The sequence below is a fragment of the Schistocerca serialis genome, chromosome 5, assembly GCF_023864345.2.
Source record: "Schistocerca serialis cubense isolate TAMUIC-IGC-003099 chromosome 5, iqSchSeri2.2, whole genome shotgun sequence".
Lineage (NCBI taxonomy): Eukaryota > Metazoa > Arthropoda > Insecta > Orthoptera > Acrididae > Schistocerca > Schistocerca serialis.
The window spans coordinates 385,939,209-385,951,831 of NC_064642.1; the positions used below are offsets into that span (position 1 = coordinate 385,939,209).

Here is a 12,623-nt window from a genome sequence, read left to right on the forward strand (position 1 = left end):
TTGATATAAACGGAGCGAAATCACTGTTGGAGGACGACGAGGCCATCCGTAAAACAATCGTTTAAATGACAGACCAGAAATAATGTCGATATTGTGTAATTCTTGTATCTGCCTCGACTTAAAGAATCAGGTCTGTCAGTACGTGTATTCGGTAGTCGGATATTTATTCGGAAGAATGAACTTTCTGTTGATATTCATGTCGTTAAAGACAAAGCATTAATTTTGTTATGGAGCTCAAAAGTTACTCTCTTATGACTTCCAGTTAGTCACCCTCGTGTATCCTCTTCATATACTCTAGCAACCCCTATGTTAAGTATTCGACTGTACTACAGTATATCCTGTGGATGCATCCCATCATCTTCTAAACGTGCTAACTAGAAGAGGTTGCTGGGGTACATTGACAGGACACATTTGTAGTGGGATTTTACATCGATTACAGGGGTGAAGATGTAGCCGTAATTGCTCCGAAATCAAAAATGTCTCTGAGCACTATGGGACTTAGCATCTGAGGTCATCAGTCCACTAGAACTTAGAACTACTTAAACCTAACTAACCTAAGGAGATCACACACATCCATGCCCGAGGCAGGATTCGAACTGCGACCATGGCGGTCGCGCGGTTCCAGACTGTAGCGCCTAGGACCGCTTGGCCACTCCGGCCGGCACTCTGAAATCGGTTGCAGACAAATTACAGCAATAAACACAGCTGACTGAGTGGAAAAGCAGTGCGAGAGTAACCTTTACGGTCCGTAGCAAAATACGAATATTTCGCAACTAACATCCTCAATTTCCATCGCGATGGAAGCAATAAAATAAAGCATTAATTCCTACACAAGTTACAGGAAAGGCATAAAGGGTAAGAACGGGCCAGCGGCGGTTTACTAGGAGAGTTAAAAAAATAAAATACGGAAAATGTCAACCAGGACCGCCGAACGGTATGGCTTTTTTTCTTTTTTTAATGCTTGGTTTGCCCCTTTCTGAAGATCATACTAATGGTCAAGTCTTATTAGTCTACTAATGACGCAAAGAGCAAGAACCCTTATTCCCGCATCTTTTGCGGTGAAACCGATGTCGCAAGCTGCAACCACATCGAAGTTTTCGTTTAGGATGAGAAGCTTCCACAACAAAAGAAATTCCTTTGAAAGTTCTTGTTCCGAAGAAACCGTCGACTAAGCCACAGAGGGCCTGCTGCTACCTGATGCGGCCCAGAGCTGGAAATCTGCGGCGTTATCGGCAGCGCCAGCCTTACGGGACGGCCCGAGGAATGGCGATAACGCCGCCGGCCCGTCAGCTCCCGCCCGGCAGCACGTAACAAACAAACCGTTGTTATCACACGGGAGCGGCTGGTTACTGGAGCGCGTGAATCACAGCCCCACTGTTAACGCGGAGTGACTTTGACAAATGCGCGTACAGTACGCGAGGTTTTATCGCACAGGCCTAATGTCGCTGCGGTTGTCAGTTGGTACTCAAAACTTCATTTTTATGTGCAAAAGTGAGATTTACGATGGGTAACACTGACATTAGGTAATTCTGCAATGAAGATCTAGGGGTATTCGAGTGGATATGTGAAGACTCCAGCAATTTGACATTTGAAACTTTTTTCTGGTGTTAGTTCTGAGTCTTTCAATTTTTTGGGATGGAGGGGGGGGGGGGAGGTTCGAGGAGGGGGGGGGGGGGCAGGGGCAAAGGAGGATGAAACTTCTGAATGCCGCATCCTGAATGTCGTCACTGAGTCGGTGTATTGATGGAAATTTTTATGGCTCGTGGTAGTCATTGCACATGTGTCTGTCGAGTCAACTCAGTATTCACTAAGACTGTTTTCATACGATGGCTGATGTCTGGATTTAGTGAAATCCTCGTAAGCCTACAGCGCTAGCCGTGTCTCAGAAGGTTACAGGAAACGACGTAATTAGAAATGGTTCAAATGGCTCTGAGCATTATGGGACTTAACTTCTGAGGTCATCAGTCTCCTAGAACTTAGAACTACTTAAACCTAACTAACCTAAGGACATCACACACATCCATGCCCGAGGCAAGATTCGAACCTGCAACCGTAGCGGTGGCGCGGTTCCAGACTGCAGCGCCTAGAACCGCTCGGCCACCTCGGCCGGCGACGTAATTAGAGATGGAGCAAACTATTGTGAAAGTTGAGAAGTAAGTTTATTTCCAGGAAGTGAGTCCTACGAAATGATGAAAAAAAACTATTTACACAATTTTGGTCGTTAAACAGGCCATACAGGCATGGTAATAGGAATTAGTTACCAATGTCGTATATACGTCTTCAGGGAAAAGCAAAATTTGGTTGAGAATGCAGAACGAACTTTTGTCCGGATTACGAACGAAAGTTGTAATACACCTCATGACACACACACACACACACACACACACACACACACACACACACACACACACACTCACTCTTGTAAATTATTTAGTGGCAACTAGACAAGAAGTTAATCATCACAAAGAAAAACAATTAAGCCGTTTTATTTCAGTAAAAAAATATTCATTGCTGAAGTTAATAAACGAGTGGTATTTTTTTCCGAACTCCAATTGGTCACGGAAAGGAAACCACAGAAAAATAAATATTTGAGACATTTAGCTACATCTTTCTGCTACCTCTCTACATAGTCGCCGCTTCGACTTACGACATACGTCGTAGCGCGTGGTACCAACTTTGCGATAACCTCACCATAGAAGTCATGTGATTTTCGTCAATTCCCTACGCTGGTCTGCAGCTCATTGTCTGTGCCGAAGTACTGCCCTCTTAGCCAGCGGTTCATGTGAGCGAAGAGATGAAAATCAGAGGGTGCTAAGTCCAGAAGGTATGGTGGGTGATGAAACACTTCCTGCCGTAAACGCTGCAGGAGTGTCTTCGTTGCACCTGCAGTATGAGGCCGATAATTGCCGTGGAGAAGGAAACGCACGACGGTTACGTTTTGTGGGCTGGATGAAATCGGGCAAAAGCCCTCAGCAGGACTTCACACGTGACGCTACAGACGGGCGTACTAGAGACACTGTGCAACCCATCTGCGCAAAGCTTCACCGAATTTTCCCTTTGGTTTGAATTTCACAACCTATCTGATGTTCGTAAAAAAATTAAAAAAAGGCCTCGTGTTTGACAATAATGAGGCATAGTAATCAGTGGTAACCCCGTCGGGTTTGCTGCCGGATCCTAAAATCAACATGACTCGATATTTTGGCTATCAACCAGCTCGCTATCTTCAGGAGAGAGGTTGCTGTCGCTGCTGCGGCCGCCACCGCCGCTGAGTTCCACTGAAAACTGACGCCTAAAATGTGGCGGCAGATGGATCGCTGCAATACCGACTCATGTTGATTTAAGGATCCGACAGCAAAACGAAGGAGACTGCCAGTAACTGTTCATGCTTGCACGTGACCAGTGTCAATAATAATGTTCAGATTTGTACATCATCTTACGAGGGTCGTTCAATAAGTAATGTCCCACATTTTTTTTAAAGCCATTAATATACATAGGCAAACGTCCTTGTTGGTGCTTCACATTTGATGTTTTTTCTGCGGGCCGGTGAAGTGTCGAACCGTTCTGACGGTGGGCAGAACCGTAATACAGCGTCAAAATGGCGTCTGCTTACGACTCACGTTACAAGCAGCATGCTGTATTGAATTCTTGTGTGCAGAAAAAGAAACCGTGGTGAACATCCTTAACCGTTTGTGTGCAGTGTATGGTGATGCTGCACTTGATAGGAGAACTGTTTGGCGATGGGCAAAGAAAGTTACAGCCTCAGGAGACGCAGAAACAGAGCTCCATGATCAGCCACGCTCGGGACGTCCTGTTACAGCCACTGCTCCAGACATGCTGAACCATGCGGACGCCGTTATTCGTGCCAACCGGTCCATCACAATTCGACAATTGGCTTTATAGCTGTCGGACAAGAATCCAGCAGAAATCTTGTTCCAACACGATAATGCACGCCCACATCCAAGTCCGAGAACCCGGGGACACATCATCAAATTCCGTTAGACATCATTGACTCGTCCATCCTACAGTCCAGACCTGGCACCCTCGGACTTCCATCTCTTTGGGCCGCTTAAAGATTCTCTACGGGGAACACATTTCGAAGATGACGAGAGTGTCAATTATGAGTGAAAATATTACTACGCCTACAGGACAAGAGCTTTTACCAGCAGGGACTACATGCTCTTCCACAACGTTGGCGTACGGCCATAGAACGTGGTGGAGACTACGTAGGAAAACAGGACATGGACAAGACATGTAGGTGTATATTTTAACCAAATTCTGACTTAACAATAAATGTGTTCTGAGAAAAAATGTGGGGCATTACTTATTGACGACCCTCGTAGTTTCATTCGGGTATTGTCAGCAAAGATGAACCTGTGGAAGAAAACTAAAATTAGGGGACGATTATTTATCAGTGTATATTTGCATGGACTTGCAAAATAATTTTGGCTTGTGGTACAGCGGATGGCCTTGCGTCGCAAGTAAGGGTTTTTTTAAAGGTTACGCCACAGAAGGCTCCACAGCAAGCAATAAATTGCTGATACGTATTTAACTAGTAACTGCTTCGTTAACCGAAAACGCGTGCACAAACAGTGGCTCGAGACACACTTCTAACACCGGTGCTACTGAGTGGACTATGCATCCAGGAAATGTCAACGTGCCTGGAGACGTTTCTGATGACAGAGGTGGGTTAAGTTTTGGGCGATGCTGGCGCGCGCGTATTTGTGGGGGCAGAGGCAGGCGGCCATCCCGTCTACGGGCGTCTTACTTCCGGCGCGCGGCGCGGCGCGGTCCGCGGGCGCCTGCCAGCGGCTCGAGTTACCTGCCGCCTCCGCCGCCGCCTATTGTTAAAAGCCGCCTGTCAGCCGCGGGACGCGGCTTGGCACATCACACAGAGGTGCGAGCTCGCCTTCCCCAAACCTCGCGAGCCGTAACTGCCCTATCGCGTCGGTAACATTTTCCGCAAAATAGGTTCACAGGAGCGTATGTACTCGGGAACGCGAACGCCGCGAAGAATAATTACGGCACAACTCGAAAGGTTCGGGATGCAGATATTGTTGTACAATTCTGAATGTGCAAACTTCTTCCCTACCTACCACTGACAACTCGGGGAGCGGAGCGTTCATCTGGAAATGTACGGCGGCAACCTCTCCTTCCCCTGTAGGGCAAATTCCGAACAAGGAAATTTCTTTCAACCGCTACATCCGAGTGAGCACCACTGCACTACCACGGTTTTGCGAAATCGGTCGCAGGGCAGCATTCTGCAGCACATAAACTGTCATAAAGGCTACCTGAGTACCAATTACGTTTTGCAGCTACGCTGAGAGACTCTAAAAGGTGAAGTTAATTGTCTGCTTAAGAATGCGGAACCGAACAACATAGCTGGCGGCATGAGCAGCAGCATTTTAGTTCGCTGTACGACGAGACAGCGCTCTTAGTTTTGGTATTTCACGGACAGTAGCATGGGGGCTATGCAAGACTTTTTTTTTTTAATATACTATAACTCACGCTGGACGTATACTGTTCCTTTCTTTGCAACAGACACAACCGTATTAAGACGAAAAATAACTCTCCGACGTAAATACTTTACATTTAAGAAAACTGCACAAGCGTATTGGTTTGAATTTCCTTATTTCCACATGTTCAGAACGTTAGCCTCTACTAGATGAGGGAATACTTACGCCGTCTGCAAATTGGTTAAGCTATGTAGAAAAACCAATTTTCTGAGAAGAGATCGAACGAATTGAGAAGCGGAACGTAACCAATGAGACATCGACAATCGCCGGCACAGTGAACCCATCGTACGGCATATCAAACTGCCTCACTAGCCGTGCCACATTCCATTGCTTCTAAAAGACGGAATAAACACTACAGTATTAAAGTGTGGGTGGAGATGAAGAACTAAGAAGTGACACTGAAGTCACACCTTAGCCATTCATGGCAACAACCTAACAAATCACACGCACAGGCGACATTTTCAGATACTTCTGCTGTGATCATACACATTGGAACGGGAACCTTATTGTTAGCACAATGTGAAAGTAACTATAATATTTTATATTTGTACAAGTAGCGTTTCGGGTTTTGTTAAAGGACGGGAGAGAGATTAGTGTTCACGTCCCGTCGATGGGGAGGTCATTAGGGATAGAGCACAGTCTTGCCTTTGGTAAAGATGGAGAAGGGAACGAGGCAGTTCGAAATTTCCTGTAAACGGTTTAGAGAAACCAGCAAAACTTTCATACGGGACGGTGGACGAAGGTTTGAACCGCCGTCCTCGAATGCAAGTAAGGGGGAGTTAAGTAATTGTGGGAAGCGGGTAATCGCACGCATTCAATATGTGAAGCTTGCGACAAAAATGATGACTTCCGACTACTGTTGTCCCTCTTATGTTTCATACAAGTAACAAACTGGAACAAGAAGACAGAACCCATTTGAATTGAGGAATGAGTGTAAAACAGGACAGATTCAGTTATTTTCAACCGGAAGCAAATAAGAAGGTAAGCTTACAGTTACTGCAGATTTCTTTTTATCTGCATTGCTTTGCTTTGCTTGCTAAGTACAACCGTTCAACGTAGAGAATCTGATCGAGTTAGTACGTAATATTACATTGGGGTAATGGAGTGCTGAAAGAGAACGTGCACAAACCTGTGAAAAAGAAGCCAACAAATGAACAGAACCAACAGACTGGGACGAAGATGAAGAAAGCTGTTCGTAGGTGCTTTACTGAACAAACAGGAAAGAAGAAAGGACGAAACACCAGTCATCGGCCGTACCTGATGTTTCCAGCAGATTACGACGACCAGTATACTGGAACATTGAAATCACTAGCTGAAAGTGGTAAAGAACCTGCTGAGTCGTTTGCATCTGGGGAGAAGTACGTAAAGACAAAGAAGTGTGGTAACGTATGTTGGGAATCATGCTGCATATACTCTCACTGCAAGACTATGTTACTGATGACTTCTTATCCAAGAAATGAAAACTTGGTGAAATGTGAAAATGAAAGAAATTACACATTTCATCTTATTGTTTAATACAATCCACTACAGATATTGGCAGATAATTTAAGTGGCGATTATATTCATTCCTGTATATTTAATATAAGCTTCCCTTCTCGCAGAATTCCCCTACCACGAGGTTGGGAATCGTGCGTAGTCGCATCTTTGTGATATTTGCAGTTATATTTCATTGTACTGTTTTCAGTTGCAGTTAACTTGATTTACTATAGTGAGAGTAGAGAAAATACAGCAAATTTTCTTAGCGTTGGCTTTAGATTACTTACTGTGGCTGTTCCAAAATAATAACTTTGCTTAAGTGCGCACCATTCCTCCACTTTCCCCTACAGTGTCTCACCACTGCTCCACCTCGCGCTGTAGGATTCCTTAAAGAAGACTTGCATGGTTAGAACGTCGGTGCCTCGTAAGGAACTAAACAAAGAAACAGTGAACTGCCCAAACGCTAGATACTCAATTTTTTAGACTGATCTACGTACGAAAGAGTGGAAATCGACAAATATTGTAGGGTATAATGTTAGGCATGAAAAGATGGTAACTCACTATAGCACCTGTCGTACCGAATTCCGATACAGTTAGCAGAAAGTGAGCAGGAGAGTAAATAGCAGCTGCATACACTGATGCTGCCTTTTCGTAAAGTTATTCAGGAAGTAGGCTACAGCAAAAAATACTACAGACTCCCTTCTAAATCTACACTACTAGTTTACTTGAATTAATCTTACTTTGGCGCTATAACATTAACTTTGCGAATAATAAGACTTTTTCAAATGTCAAATAGTCAAGAACTACATCTGCATACATTATCAATTATCGTACGAAAATAATATTCTGCTGTGACGTCCTAACAGAATTGGGTTTACAACATTTGAACATGTTCATTGGAAGATAGTACTCAACGGATATTAAACAAAATTTTCGTTTCCGTCAAAATAAAACAAAGGTTGAAGGCAGTTTCTTATACGGAGTAAGATAAATGGCGATATATTTAGCTGGCTAACGTCGCAACACGGGCGACGGTCAAGGCTCGCCATTTACATAGTGTCCCGCAGGACAGCTTGCGTCAGGGGTAATCCTACTGCGGAAGAAATTTATTTTCCCACGTCTTCTGTTGAATTTAACGTCTCGTCGACAGCAGAATCATACGAGGCGGATTAAGAAAGCTTTAAGGAAGTACAGCAGACAGCGAAATGTGAGGGCGCGTAACTGCACGTCGCATTATACATATCTGTGAATGGAAAGAATGATCTTTTTTAGTACCTGTTGAGAACTTTTGCAGGTGCAGAAAATCTGTTTATAACCATTACATACACGGTTTGCCGTCCAGCTTCTAGTTTTACCTGCCGGGTATTGGCACCAGGAATTGCCTTTCCCGTAGAAGGGAAGAGTAGCTTGTGGCACATGTTGTTGTGTGAATACGGAAGGTTGCGGGTGTTCGTTTTTCCGCATGCTATTAGAGAGTGGACAGGTGTAGGTGTAAAATCTAATGTCATCGTACGATCACGAGGAAAACGGCAACAAATACCTCTTTACATCAACTCATCTTGATACAGCTCAGTATTCTATTGGTGTCGAGAAAAACACTAGTTACGCTCTCAGCGATTAAAAAAAGCCTCTCTGACGCTTTTTTATCTATTTTTGTGAACAAATAGATATTTCAGGGCATTCCTTACGGCGAGTCCTCCTGCTCGCCAGCATACTCGTGCTACAAGCAAGATTCCGCTCTTGAAACTCAGCATATTCTTCGGCTGACTGCAGCATTTGGAAAGCGTCGTTAGATGAGTCGCCTTGTGGTCTGCACACAGACGACGACCTTGTTTCCATCATGAAAGTTCCGGGCTTTGCTAGACTGTATTAACAGGACTTCATCAATTTTTCCAAAGATCATCTCTTCAGAATAACAAGTCGTACGTTGGTAGAATCACGAAACAGCTTTTAATGAGAAAACGTGTGCTTGCTTTCCCGAGTTTTTGCGCAACACACTCATGACTACAGAAAGTGTTACTAGAATGTTATATCTTGCACCATGCAAAGTGCCAAAGAACTTTTTCTGTAACTTTACCTCCAAATCAGTCCTTGCAGCCATAACGTTTTTAATGAGTGCGATACCTGCCCAATCATCATCTTTCGTCATCTCGCTTCGCATTTTTCGATACCGACAGCTTGATTTACTTTGGCGTTAACTAGAGCTGTGCTCTGCAAAAACTGCGGTTCGGTAGTTTTGGGACATTACGTAAATCGGATTACCAGTGGTAACGTTGATAGAAAAGCACATAAATGGATGTGTAAGAGAGAAACTGGGGGCCGACGACTCTTTTGTTTGTTTTGCATGTAATTAATTAGAGCCGCACTTTATTTAATATTAGTCCTTTGTGTAATTTATATCCTTACAGAATATAAACTGCATTTTATGAGTATAAAAATTAGTTGTCACCTAACTTCCGCACTTTTATGTTCCCAAAGCAATGACTTTTGATACAAGTAGAGTTTACAGTAATAATATATACGTAATTATTATTGTCATTTTGTACTCAGTAGAATGTTCATCATGAGAAAAGGCAAGAGTTTCCTGGTATTATTGATTGATGCGAAAGTTGTTTATGGGTAATATTAACAAATTTATGTAAGTTCGACGAAGTGTTGAAGCTACATTTTTGTTTTGAGTTTTTTTAAATTTCACCTTTTTGTTGAGGAAATGACTTTTCTAGTGCTGTATGATAAGTCTGTATCGTTTATTTTTACAGCATCATCCCTCTGTTTCGAATAACACCTGAATTAAGCACCAGAGTTTCAATTTTGCTGTAAGTACTGTTTATTTTTAAGTAACAGGCCGGAGGATAGCTATGTAGAACAAAAATGTTCTGTAGGTTACCTAGCGCTTCATATATCACCACTCAATTTCTAGACTGTTCACCGCTTCCAGGTTTTTGGGGAATCTTTTAAGACACTAATCGCATACATGAAGAGAGCGAAGAACCGCCCTATAGGTATGCAACACACCTAACGCACAGGTACCGAAGGTACAACTTTAACTGACCAATGCTACTAGGCCGGCCGGAATGGCCGAGCGGTTCTAGGCTCTACATTCCGGAACCGCGCGATCGCTACGGTCGCAGGTTCGAATCCTGGCCTCGGGCATGGATGTGTGTGATGTCCTTAGGTTAGTTAGGTTTAAGTAGTTCTAAGCTCTAGGGGACTGATGACCTCAAAAGTTAACTCCCATAGTGCTCAGAGCCATTTGAACCAATGCTACTAGGAAACCTACCGTAATCTGAGCTTACTTATGGTAGCCCCAGTGCTATCTAAAATTTATGATAATGTTCGCTATATTACGCGTAGCCTCCACTGGAAGGTAATCGGAGACGTAACACATTAAAGACCCATTCCTACACACACACACACACACACACACACACACACACACACACACAGTAGGTCACTACTACTGGTGGTTACAAATAGCCAATATAGCACGGTTAACCGATCCAGCTATATCAAGTCACTCCAAAAAAGACCCTTTGGTATGAAACGAAAGACGTGTTCGCACTCTTGAGTCAAAGCTAAGCCTCTAATTTACGTCAATAGTGCTCCGCCAGATGAGCTTTCTTCTCAACCGACTCAAAGCCAGCTTGACTTCTTACTGCGACACGTGTCCGCAACGCCACCAGGCGCCATTCAATCTCGTAGCGGGCAGTGGTCATAATGTTTTGTGTCGTCAACATATGTCACCCGCGAACAACTCTCGTTCTATCTGAGATATTAAATGCTAAGGAACAACAATTGAGAGATTATTGAATCTTCCTTCAAAATTGCACCCAGTAGAACCTTGTTCCTCGGTACGTGGTGCAAAGCTAGAAGAATGCCGTGGGGAGACTGGCAAAATTCGACTGTCAACAGAGCTGGCTGGGCCTGTCCTCGTGCTGCCGGCGAATTAGTCACGCCACGCTATCTGCCTTTGTTCCTCCGAAGGTGACGTCAGCGCCGGAGCGGTCGGCGCGCTTGTAGCCAGGTTCGCCGGAGTGCCGCCTTGTTGCAGTTATCTCGTCAAGGAGACCGCCAGTCTACGACTCATTCCACTCAGAGGCGCAACGCCCCCTTCGGAACCAGCCCACGGCGCATGGCCCGTGACCAGCGAGTCCACGTTGCCGAGGATCGCTAGCATATCACGATTCGTGCTCGGACGTAGAAATCGGTTTCCACTTGGAACCCGCCAACTCGACGCCCTTGCGAGTCCAGAAACCAAAGCGATGCCAACGCTTGCGTACAAACCGACAAATACATCTAAGAGTTGTTCCACCAACGGTGTTGTCTCTCTTCACTGGTTTTTAGCGTTTGTACAAAGGACGTTACAAAGAGTTTTGCACAGTCGTCTCTAATTTTTTATTTTTTGCAGGAGGACAATGAAATTTTTTGTTAACATACTAGGAACATTCACCTATAGGTTGGTATTTAAAGGTATTTTCTTTTATTTACAGGTGCGCCATAATGGACCGTGAAGTAGATGTCAGGTTGCGACAACGGTCAGTGATGGAGTTCCTCTTCAAGACAGGCGATGACTGCCATATCGATTCACAGGAAATTGCTCCCTATTTATGGGGCGGACACGGTGGATCGCAGCAGTATCCAGCGATGGTTGCAGAGGGTTTAAAGAAGGTGATTTCTCTCTACTGTACAATCCACGATGCGGTAGACCATCGACGGCAGTGAGTGATGTTAATAACGAGACCATTGATCAAATCATCCAAAATGACAAATGTGTGACGACACGGCAGCTTGCTGAAATAACTCGTTTGTCATTGGGTGGTGTGGTATCACTGGTATGGTCACTAGGGTACAGAAAAATCTGTGGACGTTGGGTGCCTAGATTATTGACAAGAGAAATGAAAACGACGAGGAAGAATAAGTCTGAGGGTCTCATGAAGACTTTTACTGAAGAGTGGAAAAGTGTTTTGAAGGCGTCATCACCCAGGATGAAACATGGTTGTTTTTGTCCGAACCTGAGAGCAAAGCCCAATCCATGGAGTGGCGTCATCCGGGTTCCCCTCGGAAGAAAAGACCAAGACTTTCACGAACAGCAGGACGAAAGGTGATGGCCCCCGTCTTCTGGGATCAGTGTGATATTTTCATTGAATTTTTGGAACCTGGCTCGACAATTAACCGGGACCGTTACTGTTCGTCATTGGACAAACTGCGACGTGCCATCAAGACCCACAGACCACATCTTAAGGATCAGCTCATCAGACTACACCATGACAATGCCAAACCACATACAGCCCTTCTGACGAAGGAGAAAATCAGGAGAATGGGTTGGAAAATTTTTCCTCATCCTCCCACAGTCCGGACTTGGCTCCGTCTGATTTTTACCTCTTTGGTAGTCTGTAGGCCCACCTGCGCGGTAAAACATTTCATAGTGAGAAATACTTTATTTCCTGTGTCAAGCGATGGTGTAAAAGTCATTTCCCAGAATTATACCAAAGTGCATTTACATAATGGAAAGAACGTTAGGCCACATGCATCACAGCCGTTGGAGGCTACATTGGGTAGGCTCAATCTCTAGCTAAATGTTCCTAGTATGTTAAAAAAATATCATTCTCCTCCTGCAGAAAATAAAAAAATTAG

The 12,623-nt window shown here is 44.3% G+C and overlaps 1 protein-coding gene and 1 long non-coding RNA gene across 4 annotated transcripts in view; one reads left to right on the top strand and one right to left on the bottom strand.

Moving 5' to 3' along the window:
* Window positions 1-12,603, top strand: part of LOC126481628 (uncharacterized) — a 28,590-nt gene extending 15,987 nt beyond the window's left edge. The window contains exon 3 of the long non-coding RNA XR_007587601.1: window positions 11,480-12,603. This is a non-coding gene — a long non-coding RNA (uncharacterized LOC126481628). The remainder of the gene's footprint in view (window positions 1-11,479) is intronic.
* The window catches only part of LOC126481625 (ETS-like protein pointed), an 808,396-nt gene that overhangs the window by 119,909 nt on the left and 675,864 nt on the right, over window positions 1-12,623 (bottom strand). The window lies entirely within an intron of this gene.